The sequence below is a fragment of the Ochotona princeps genome, chromosome 25 (assembly GCF_030435755.1).
Source record: "Ochotona princeps isolate mOchPri1 chromosome 25, mOchPri1.hap1, whole genome shotgun sequence".
NCBI lineage: Eukaryota > Metazoa > Chordata > Mammalia > Lagomorpha > Ochotonidae > Ochotona > Ochotona princeps.
The window spans coordinates 3,064,977-3,077,445 of NC_080856.1; positions in this window are offsets into that span (position 1 = coordinate 3,064,977).

A 12,469-nucleotide genomic window follows, 5' to 3' on the forward strand; every position below is an offset into this window, starting at 1 on the left:
AAAAAGGAACTTCGTATCTCTCATCTTTTAACATATGTTAAATACGTTGGCCCAGATATTTCAGAAGTTAACAATGTCATGAAGTAACAGTTGCTGTGCTGTCCGGTTGTGTGTACTTTATTAAAAATATTCAGAAAGCTTACCTGAGCAACTGAAGGTAGCTTTTATTTCAAAAATTCAAGCTATCATGTTTTAGCTGATTATCTGAAAATACAGTGTACCAAGAAAGGACTTGAAAAACCAGAGAAGTTTTGCTTGTGTGCTAAGTGAGGTGTGGATTTCTGTGTCTGGGTAGCTTTCCTTTGTTAACTTTTTTTTTAATTATTTTTATTGGAAAGGCAGATAGAGAGGAGGATCTTCCGTCCGATGATTCACTCCCCAAGTGAGCCGCAACGGCCGGTGCTATGCCCATCTGAAGCCAGGAGCCAGGAGCTCTTCCGGGTCTCCCTCGCAGGTGCAGGGTCCCAAAGCTTTGGGCCGTCCTCAACTGCTTTCCCAGGCCACAAGCAGGGAGCTGGATGGGAAGTGGAGCTGCTGGGATTAGAACCGGCGCCCATATGGGGTCCCATCGTGTATAAGGTGAGGACTTTGGCCACTGGGCTGTGCCAGGTCCAGCACAGGAGTTTTAATTTTTCTTCTGGAAAGCAGTACATTGCAGATGCAGCAGATCTGGGGAAACCCTGTGGCAGAATGAGTGTATATCTGTGAATGTTCTGTCAGTATGCATGTCAAAGCTGTGCTCCTCGGTGCTTGATTAGCCCCTCCTGGAAGCCACTGTGAGCTAGGTTAGGCTCAGCTTTTCCTCTGCAGGCCCCGGCTTAAGGCACGTTTCCTTCAGAGCCATCCGTGGCGTGAGGAGGCTCTCTTGACTCAGACTTCTACCCAGGGCAGACGAGCAGCAGCTGGGGCGGCATGTCTTGTCTTGTTTTCATTGTGTATTTGAAAAGCAGAGGCTGAAAGAGTTCCCATCTGTTGGTCCACCAGGGTTGGACCAGGCCAGAGCCAGGATCCTGGAATTCCGTATGGGTCTCCCGTGTAGGTCCAAGAACTGGGGTCGTCTGCTTTCTCAGGTATGTTAGCAAGAAGCTGAGCCGGGACTCAAAGCAGCACTCATGGGATGCTGGCCTTGCAGGGGGCAGCTTAACCCACTTTGCCACAACTCGGGTTTGTGATGTAAATCCTTGAAATGGACTGTCCTCAGCAGTGAGCACATGGTGCCCAGGGTTGTGGCACAGCCACTAAAGCTGCCACCTGCTGCAGCAGCAGCCCAGCGAGCAGGGGTTTGAGTCCCACCTGTTCCATCTCCGGTCCAGCTCCCTGTTAATGTGTCTGGGGAAGCAGTAGAAGGTGGCCCAGGTGCTGGGGCCCCTGTCACCCACGCAGGAGACGCATGGCCTGGCCAAACCCCAGCTGTCATAGCCACGCCGGAAGTGAACCGACAGATACAAAGTTTCCTGTCTTTCCCTCTCTTTTTGTAACTCCAGCTTCCAAATTAAAAAAAAAAGTTTCCGTGTAGATTTCTTGCCGTGTGCCTCCGGTGTGCAGGCCTGTGTGCACAGTGCCGCCTCTGCTGACGGGGCTCATGAGCTGGGGGTCCTGCTCGCTCTGCACCCACAGTGAAATCAGCTGCTACAAACCCAGCTCCCACGCCCGGCAGCATGGCCTAGCAGCTAAAGTCCTCACCTTGAACGCACCAGGATCCCATATGGGCGCCAGTTCTAATCCCGGCAGCTCCACTTCCCATCCAGCTCCCTGCTTGTGGCCTGGGAAAGCAGTCGAGGATGGCCCAATGCATTGGGACCATGTGCCCATGTGGGAGACCTGGAGGAAGTTTCTGGCTCCTGGCTTCAGATCAATGCAGCACCGGCCACTGTGGTCACTTGGGGAGTGAATCATTGAATGGAAGATCCTCCTCTGTGTCTCCTGTATATCTGACTTTCCAATAAAAATAAAATAAATAAATAAACCCAGTTCCCTCTTCTCCAGTCCTTGTTCTGTTGGCTCCACTGCCAAGCAGCCCTACCCCAAGCTCGAGTCATCTGGATTCCTTGGGCTCCCTGCGGCCCTGATCCAGTCAGCCAGTGGACTCATCCATCCTTTGCTAACCGCGTCGCTCGCAGCTGTCCCCTTCCTTATGTGCCACAGCCCTGCTCATTGACACTCCACTCACCCAGGACCACTGCGACGGCCTAATGAATCTCCCAGCCTCCTAACTGTTGCCAGATTTTCCAATTCATCCTGCATATTCTCTTCAAATTTATCTTGTTGAAACACCTGTTTGATCATTTCATGCCCCTGATAAATTCCTTCGCCTGACATTTAAAGCCCTCTGCAATCTGGCCTCAGCCAGGCCTCCCGTTCCCATAGCCTGGGCTCGAGCCGATGCAGGCTGCACCCCTAGTGCTGGCCTCCCCCTGATCACACCCTGGGGACTCCCCTCCCGGCCGGAGCACCACCCCCTCCCATCTGAGACTTACTGTAATTAAGCCTGCAGTCTGGAGCTGGGCCTGATCACTCCAGCTGGCAGGCAAGCCCCGCAGTGATTCGATCTGGGCCCTCTAGCACTCAGCTGCCGAGGGAAGGGCTCTGACGGGACTTGGTCAGCGTTGGCAGGGCTCATCCCATCCTGACACAAGAATTGCACTGTTTGAACCCAGGCAGTGGCACCAGCAGGCACCTTTTGGGACTGGCATGGCGTCTGAAGAGCTTTGAAGCCAAACACACACCACTTTCTTCTCTGGCTGGGTCTGCTTGAGAAGGGACAGGGGTGAGAGCAACACAGCTCGCTTCACCTGCCGCCGGGGGTCTTCCTCACTGAGCTGGAGACAGGCCACTGCCCTGTGCAATGGTGCCTTGTCCCCAGTGACCCGGGGACCTTGGAGAAGAGCAGGAGTGGCTGGCTGGCTGCGGTCTCACCCCGGTGGCATCCGTTGCAGCAGCCGCTGAGGTGGGTAAGGGCTGACGTCTGAGGGCGCCCTGGCACAAGGCTCCTAGGATGGACCACGTGGCTCCTGCTCTGCCTCCTTGGGCCCAGACAGGATCGCACATCCAGATCCTGTGCCCAGCCCGTTTGGGCTCTGCTGGGTCTGACCCTGTGCCGTGCCCTCAGGGGTCCCTACACCGTCAGGAGTGTGTGTGGGACAGGCCATGGATCTTGCCAGGCAGGTCGTCTCCATCAGGCTTGAGGAAGAGTTGAGCTGAGCAGCGAGGTGTGGGTCTGCTGCGCCTCCAGGGAAGCTTGGGAGCCCGGGATACTTGGCAATCCCTGGCACCACTGTGGGCAGAGCTCTGTACACACCTACCTCCTTCCTGCCCCCACACCAAAGACAGCGTTCTGCAGCTGGTCTGGCCAGAGAATGCTGGCCTTGACTGGCTGAGCCTAGCGAGGCAGTTCATCTTCAGAGCTCAGATGGAGATCGTTTTCACACCTCCACGCTAACCGGGACGTGAACGGAAGAGCTTGTCAGTGAAGTCTGTCCCAATGGCCTAGGGCTTAAGATGCCTGTGTCCTCTGTCCTGGTGCCTGGGTTCAGTCCCAGCTCCGGCTAAGTCAGACCCGGAAGGTGGAAGACAATGGTTTATGGCAGAGATCCAAGTTCCCGGCTCCCAGCTGCCCTGTTCAGCAGCCACTGGACTTGTTTGTGGCATAAACCAGCAGACAGAAATTCTCTCTTTCTCCCTATCTCTGCCTATCTGATGAGTATAATATTTTAAAGACTTATTTTATTTCAGGCCCAGCATGATGGCCTAATGGCTAAATTACTTGCCTTGAACGCGCCGTGATCCCATATGGGCGCCGGTTCTAATCCCAGCAACTCCACTTCCCATCTAGCTCCCTGCTTGTGGCCTGGGAAAGCAGTCAAGGATGGCCCAAAGCGTTGGGACCCTGCACCCGCATGGGAGACCTGGAGGAAGTTCCTGGCTCCTGGCTTCTGATCGGCTCTGCTCTGGCCTCTGTGGTCACTTGAGGAGTGAATCATTGGACGGAAGATCTTCCTCTCTGTCTCTCCTCCTCTCTATAAATCTGACTTTGCAATAAAAATGAATAAATCTTTTAAAAAATGTATTTAGAGAGAAAAGAGCGAGTTGTCAATGGCAGTCCATGCCCTGCGCGTTTTCCTGGGCTGCTCTTTGTCAGGCTGCTCGCAAGTGGGTTCAGCTGCAGAGCCTGTGACTGGCAGGGATAAGGCCTGCTCGAGACGGATCTGTCCAGAGTTCTCATCAGGATGCACATTGGTGCCAGCTCACCAGCCTCGGAGCTGGAACTGTGTTGGGTGGGTGTTAGAGTGAAGGCTGACAACACTCTGACCCTCCCAGGATGTCCTGTTTCCTGAAACACCTGTCCTTGCTGCAAGCGTCGGTCTAGTTGGACTGGGGGTGATTGTTTTTTTTTTTAAAGATTTATTCATTTTATTACAGCCAGATATACACAGAGGAGGAGAGACAGATTACAGCCAGATATACACAGAGGAGGAGAGAGGAAGATCTTCCGTCCGATGATTCACTCCCCAAGTGAGCCGCAACGGCCGGTGCGCGCCGATCCGAAGCCGGGAACCTGGAACCTCTTCCAGGTCTCCCACGCAGGTGCAGGGTCCCAAATCTTTGGGCCGTCCTTGACTGCTTTCCCAGGCCACAAGCAGGGAGCTGGACGGGAAGTGGAGCTGCCAGGATTAGAACCGGCACCCATATGGGATCCCGGGGCTTTCAAGGCGAGGACTTTAGCCACTAGGCCACGCCGCTGGGCCCTGGGGGTGATTGTTTACAGCATTGCAGCACAGCAAAGGGGCCGCTGCCTGAAGCCCAGCAGCCCAAGCCCTGGCTGCTCCGCCTCTGACACAGCCTTGCTAAGACACCTGGGAAAGCAACAGAGGACAACTCAAGGGCTGGGTCTTGTGCTACTCATGTGGGAGACCCAGCTGAAGCTTCTGGCTCCTGGCTTTGGTCTGGCCCAGCCTCAGCTGTTGCAACCATTTGGGGAGTGAATCAGCAGAGGCACGATCCCTCTCACTCTGTTTCTTTCTGTCCCCTTCTAATTCTGCCTAAAAGATTTATTTTTATTGAAAAGTCAGATATACAGAGAGGAAGATCTTCTATCCAATGATTCACTCCCCAAGCGGCCTCAATGGCTGGAGCTGAGTTAATCCAAAGTCAGGAGCCAGGAACCTCCCCCAGGTCTCCCACATGGATACAGGGTCCCAAGGCTTTGGGCCGTCCTCGACTGCCTTCCCAGGCCACAAGCAGGGAGCTGGATGGAAAGTGGAGCTGCCGGGATACAAACTGGTGTCCAAACGGGATCTTGCCAAATGCAATGCAAAGACTTTAGCCACAGGCTACTGTAGTGGGCCCACATATCTTTCTAACTTCTCTGGCAAGGAAACCAAGATGGCCTCCTTCTGGCCCTTTTCCTCAGAGTCTGTCCCAATCAGTCCAGCCTCACCAGTGCCTACCCTTGTGGTCTGTACTTCTTCAACCGTGTGCAAACATGGCTGCAGTGCCTACCCCATGATGGCCAGCTGAGAGCCACAGTCCCTTCGTGTGCCCTGGAAAGGGGCTGATGGCAATGGCTGCTCAGTGTCTCCCTCTAGGGGTTGGGCAAGTAGACAAGTGCTGTGCAGATGGCTCCTCCCCGCACAGCATCGGGCTTGAATGGCTACTGGGAAGGCCTGCGCACTCCGGGGTCTGGCGCAGACGCTGGACTGCCTCGGGGCCCAGGAGGGGCCAGCTGAAGAGCACGGGCAGCTGGCCTCCCCCCAAGGCCTGGGCTTCCTCGTCACTGTTAATCAAGGCAGCTGCAAGAGGTGGACCCTAGACCCCACCGCTCCATAGAGCAAGACCATATCACAGCGTGGAGGTGAGTTGAGGTTGCCATTTGCAGAAAATACAGCGTGTCACGTGCAATGCGAAAATACGTTAATACTCTATTGGTTCATTGATCCCAGGAATACTTACCTTGGCATAATATTCAACAGAAAAGGGCTCGGCAGCGTGGCCTGGTGGCTGAGGTCCTCGCCTTGATCCCATATGGCCGCTGGTTCTAATCCCGGCAGCTCCACTTCCTCTCTATCTCTCCTCCTCTCAGTATATCTAACTTTGTAATGAAAATAAAATAAATCTTAAAAAAAAAAAATTTTTTCAAAAAAAAAAATATTCAACAGAAAAAAAATGGTTACAAGGTGTTCATTGTATGTGTTTGTTCATTTATGTATTCATCCACCCACTCCATAATCAGTGATTGAAGGAACACAGACAACATTTAAAATGTCTTTCCCTCCAATGACTTCTAATCCGTGAAACAAGAATGTGGCATTTGGGAAGTGAACCAGTGGACAGAAGTCCTCTGTGTGTTGCTCTGCTTTTCAAATAAAAATAAATTTGATTTTTTAAAAAGGTAAAGATGTTCATAATATGGAATTAAAACAATAACAAAACCTATCGTAATAATAAATGTGCAGTAACAAAATGACCAAATAAAGTACAGCCACTCAGAAAACTTGAGACGCTACAGTGAAATGCTTACCCACCATTTTGACCTCTTATTAAAAACTCCTGCCCTTGAAAAGGCTGCGTAAAGTGATGGGGGAATGTTGGCTGCAAGCAAAAACAAATGCGATTGTGTGTCTGCTGTGAGCGCGTCCTGTGGGCACGGCCCCAGGCCGGATGACCCCCACCCAGAGCTCCCCGTTGAGGCGGGACCACCGACAGCGTTTGGTTCAATGTTTCCGGAAGCACTTTCCCCGGCAGCCTGTGCTTATCATTGCAAAGGTCCAGGATGAAGCGAGAGTGCAAGCAGGTGCTATAGGGTGAGGGTAGAGAAGGCTGGGGGGAGAGGTGACTGTGCATTTCAGGAAACAGGATGGGAAGACACGGCCTGAGGGGCGGGCAGGTCCTGGGCTGGGCTGGGGATTTCAGACCTGACCCTGACATTTTCCAAGCAGAGATTAACCTCAGTGATTCGGAAGACAGCCCGAGGGTGGCCCAAAGCTGGGCCAGCGGCTGAGGCCTGTGAGGCGGCTTTTGCAGTAACCCAGGGCCAAGACGCCTGGAGAGGATGCCCAATGGGGGCCTGCCAGCCAGGCGCAAGAGCGCACCCTGTCCAGGAGGAGGTTTGCGTAAGTGGCTGCAGGTGGACACTGTTGAGGTGGCGCCAGTGGCGAGGACAGATGCACGTGTCGCCGGTGGGCAGGCGAGGCATCAGATGGGCACGTCTTCCCAAGGGCTGGGCCAGGAGTGAGGTGGAAGAGAGCCAAGTGATTAGCAAGCAGTCACGCATCCAGTTCCCTGGGGCCAGTTGCGCTTGCCGTGGGCTCTCCTGGGTGCAGACTCAGGGCCAGGTTCCACAGCTGGCATGGGAAAGGTGCCAGGGCTCTTGCGGGACCTCGAGGCGGAGAGCACACCTGCTCCTGGCTTTGATCCACAGTCGCTTGTGATCTCGGCTCCCCCGGGCCAGCCTGCCTGCCTCTCAGCGCCCCCCACCCTGTCCTTGGCCACAAACTGACACATTCTGGTTCCTAAATCACCCGGGGGCCCGGAGGGCAGCAGCAGTGGCCAAGGCCCCTGTGTCCTCCACCTCTGCAGCACCTGGGGCAGCAGCTTTGAGTCAAGAACAAAGCCAGGCCAGATCCTAGCCCCTGTGGCCAAGCGGGCACAGGTGCTGGGTGACCACCAGCGGCCCTGGCCAGCCCCCACTCTGTCCAGCCTCCAGCTGGTCCCTCAGCATGGATGCTGCGCAGGATCCCCGACTCTTGTTCCTACAGGATGCTGTTAGGAGCTGTCTGCCTCCTCCTGGCTCAGCTCTGCTCAGAGGCCCCCAGCAGGTCCGAGAGGAGCCCGGTGAGCAGCTGGGGCTCTACTGGGGTCCTGCGGCGAGCTGTGGGAAGGGCCATTTCGGCCCTGCCCCGGGCTTCCACCCTAGCTTTGGGCTGCACAGCCTTTCAGAGCCTGGCTGGCTCCGGGTGGTCTCTCCAAGCATGGGGGTGGTCTTCCGGCCTGTGCCGGCGTTCCCACCGGGACACTCACTGCTGGCAGCTGCTCCCCTCGGCCAGGCCTGTCCTTGCCGGCCCCTGGGCAGGGAGGGATGACCCAGGGCCCAGGCCTGGCGCCGCTGCCTGCCCAGGAGGAAGCCCTGGGTGCTGAAGCCCTCAGCCTGCCTCCCTGGCCGCCTGCGTGTGCCCAAGGCCCTTGCCGCCCTCACGTTGGCTGGGTCCATTATTTCTCCTTCAAAATGAGATCCATAAATCTCGAAGCTGAGCTCAGAGGCCCATTAGCGGAGGAGCCAGAAAAGGGACAATGGCCGGGGGAGTGAGGCTCCGGCCACCACGCCATCTCACGGGGGACCCTTACGGGGTCAACACTCATGGTACTTCCCCCGCCGCGGCTCTATGAAAGAAACTAGTTTTTGTTTTTAGGATCTATTTATTTTGTATTTGAAAGGCAGAGTTACAGAGAGAGGAGAGATCTTTATCCACTGCGGGGGCTAGGCAGGTCTGAAGACAGGAGCTTCCTCCGTAGATGCACGGTCCCCAGCACTTGGGCCGTCTTCCTCTGCTTTCCCAGGCGCACCAGTCCTGCAGGATGTGATGTGAGCAGCAGGGACTCCCAGGCTGAGTCCAATCTTCGTAAGAAGCCTGGGAAGCACGAAGTCCTGTAGATATTATTACAAGAATCATCTGGAAAACCAGAGGCTGATGCTCCCCGCAGGGAGGAAGCTGAACGTCGTTCTGGGCTTGCCAGGCTCCCAGCGACAAGTCCCGGGATCCCTGGGAACCGCTTCATCTCCGTCCCATCCGAGTTTGCTCCCAATCCTGACGTTTCAAAGAAAACCAAAAGGGTCATGCCACTGGCTCCTCTCGCCTGCTGAGAGGCCGGGGGATTGAGAACCAGGTGACCTCACAGCCACCAGGAAGCCACCAACTGCCCTCACACTGACCTTGCCAGAGAGAATGAGAAACGCGGCACAGGCCACCCGGGCTGACTCCCCTCCCCGGGAGAATGAGCGATGACACCATTTCAGGGTCCAAATTGACCAAAAGTCACCCCCTAGATGAAGAGAAGTTACACTTGAGCCAGCTTACAGCTAAAGTCGCCATTGGCTTCTAGCATTCCACTGGCCCCACTGCAAGCAAGTTCAGAGTGCCTTGTCCCTTGGAGCTAATGCAAGAATTCAAACCCAGGGGCCAGCGTTGCGGTACAGTGGTACAAGCTGCTGCCTGTGCAGCCAGCATCCTGTATCAGTGTGCTGTTTCCAATCCTGGCTGCCCCACTTGGAATCCGGCTCCCTGCTTAATGTGTCTAGGAAGGCAGCGGCAGGTGGCTCAGGTACTGGAGCCATCCATGTGGGAGAGCCAGGTGCAGCTCTGGGCTCCTGGCTTCAGCCTGGCCCGGTTCTGGCTGTTTAACAGCCATTTGGGGAATGAAGTAGGGCTTGGAAGATGACTTTCAAATACATACACACATAAATCTTAAAAAAAACACCTCTAAAGTCTTAGGTTCATGGCATTAACAGGATGAAAATTTAAACCCTCTGTGGGGTTAGCGATGGGACTTTTGGGGAATGTGTGGATTGGATCAGGTCCCTGGGGCAGCACTCCCATGCTGAGTCCTGGTGGCTCTGTGAGGTTAGGCAGCACCCCAGCGGGGCTCTCACTGGAGCCCGTGTCCCGCTGTTTGCACTCCAGAGCCACGAGCCAAAATATACTTCACTTCTTCCTTAAAAAAAATACTTATTTATTTATTTATTACTTGAAAGGCAGAGTTACAGAAAGAGTAAGACCTGGCTCACTCCCCAAATGGCCTTAATGGCCAGATCTGAAGCCAGGAGCCAGGAGCTTGTTCTGGTCTCTCACATGGGTTCAGGGTCCCCAACGACTTGAACCATTCTCCATTGCTTCCCAGGCCATGTGCAGGAAGCTGGATGGGAGTGAAGCAGCTGGGAAGCTAACCAGTGTCCATATGGGGTACTGCTACTGCAGACACAGGCTCAGCCTGCCACACAGCACCAGCCCCGGAGTTCTCTTTCTCTTCTTCTTCTTTTTTTTTTAAGATTTATTTATTTTTATTGGAAAGCCAGATATACAGAGTGGAGGAGAGACACAGAGGAAGATCTTCCATCCGATGGTTCACTCCCCAAGTGAACCCCAAAGGCCGGTGCGCGCCGATCCAAACCAGGAGTCAGGAACCTCTTCCGGGTCTCCCACACGGGTACAGAGTCCCAAGGCTTTGGGCCGTCCTCGACTGCTTTCCCAGGCCACAGGCAGGGAGCTGGATGGGAAGTGGGGCTGCTGGGATTAGATCCTGATGCGTTCAAGGCAAGGACTTTAATCACTAGGCCACGGCGCTGGGTCCCAGATTTCACTTCTTACGGGGTGGCCAACCTCGAGGGCTGCACGGCAGAACGGAGTACACAGTACACAGAAAGGGCCCTTAGGAGCTCCTCCTGGGGAAGAGTGTGGGAGACAGGACAGCTACTCCGATTCTCTGTCTCCACGCCCAAGTCAGGGATCCAGCAGTCGCCCTCGGGACAATCCTGGAAGAAGCTGACAGCCCAGCCACTTCTGCTGGCTTACTCCGCTACCTGTCAGCGTCAGCGTCTGCCATGAGCACCAGTTCGTGTCCAGGCTCCTCCACACCCAATCCAGCTCCCTGCTTATGGACTGGGAAAGTAGCAGAGGATGGCCCAAAGCCTTTGGTCCCTGAACCCACATGAGTGACCGGAAGGAAGCTCCTGGCTCTGAGTTGGTTCAGCTGCAGCCATTATGGCCATTTGGGGCATGAACCAGCAGATGGAAGATCTTTCTTTCTCTCTGCTTTTCAAGTAAGAATAAAACAATCTTAGAAATAGGAGCCCCCAGGCTCCCCAGTGAAGCAGCACACAGCATACAGCCTCACCAGCGGGAGTGTATCTCTCACAGACCTGGAGACTGCGCTCCAGAGGCAAGCAGAGACGGAAGGACGTGCGCTCCAGGCCCCCAGCTTCCAGGACCGCTGCTCTCTGGCTCTTCCTTGTCTTAGAGACCCTGCTCTGAGCCCCACTGCACCTGCACCTGTGTCCCCAAGACCTCCTGCTCTAGAAGGACACCAGGCATACGCCTTAGGGGCCATCCTCTGGACACGCCTCACCTCCAGCTGCTCACGCTGTGGGTGCTGGGGTCAGGGCTGCAGGTCCCTCTTCCGAGAAGCGTGCTGTCTGCTCACAGGACGCCAGGGCGGCGGGCCTGGGCTGTGTCCTGTGAGCAGCGGGGACTGCCACCCACACAGCCGTGACGGGGTCCAGGTGGGCGCCCTCACAGGTACTTTCACAAGCAAACTGCAATTCACACCTGCCTGTCCCATCAGTCACCTGTGCACACACATTTCCCAGGCGTCGCAAGACAATTCTACACGTGATGGGTCGGCCTGGACTCAGCAAGTGCAGACACACTGCCCCCAGTCGCAGCCAAGGGCTGTCCTGGAGGGCTGGGTGTCAGGGGAGCCCGTCACATCTGAGCCTGTCTCGGCGCCAACGAGCCCATGCCAGGCTTCCCACGGGACGATTTCCAACAAGGATTCTCTCAAGATCTATTGCCCAAAGAGATGTACTGCCTGACACAGCCGTCTGTATTCTTTTTAGAGTCCCTCAGCACTGCTGACTTCAAGAAAGCTAATTAATTATTTTAGACACTACTATTAAATTGACATCATGATTAATCTGATCACCCTTTTTATGAAATTACCTCTGAAATGCTAACTTTTCGTCTTGGGAAACTGACTGGATAGAGGAATCTGAAGATTATATTGTACCAGCTTTTGGCTCCGTAAATCTTAATGGCAGAGGTTTTTTTTGTTTTGTTTTGTTTTGTTTTGTTTTTTTTTTTTGGCCAAAAGCAATAAAAGCTGTCCTGAATTTATCGGCTCGGCCAGGTAGGCAGGAAATTGAAGGTGACTCAACACTGTTAGCCCCAGCAGGGCCCAGCAGCAGCCTCCCACGGAGGGCACGGGTGTGCGGAGTGGGGTGGGGGTGGGGTGTCCCTACCCCTGCCTAAGAGCAGAGGCAGTGAGATCTCAGAGGCTGTCCTTTCTCTCTGGTCCCTACCCCCCAAAATCCCTGCGTCTCCTATTGATACTCCAATCCTCCCCTGCTTTTCCCAGGCGGCTCAGAAGGAGAACAGCCAGGAGGGAGCCGTGCCCAGAGCAGCCTGACCCCCTGCACCACAGCACCCGTGTTTGTCTTTTCCGTGGGGACCTTGCTTAGCGGAAACCTGGCGGCAGTACCTGTTGTTGCTCTTTCTGGGCAGCAGCCCCCTTCTCAGCTTGCTTAAGGGAGCATTGGTGAACAGCACGGGGCACTGGGCACAGTCCCTGTGCCAGGGGGGGCATGAGGACAAGAACAGGCAGAGGCCGTTCTGTCCTCCCCCAACCCTGTCATCCTGCTCAGGACGGAGCCTTCAGCATGGGAGGCAGGCCCCAAAGGGGAGTTGGGCTGGAGGCACCTGGG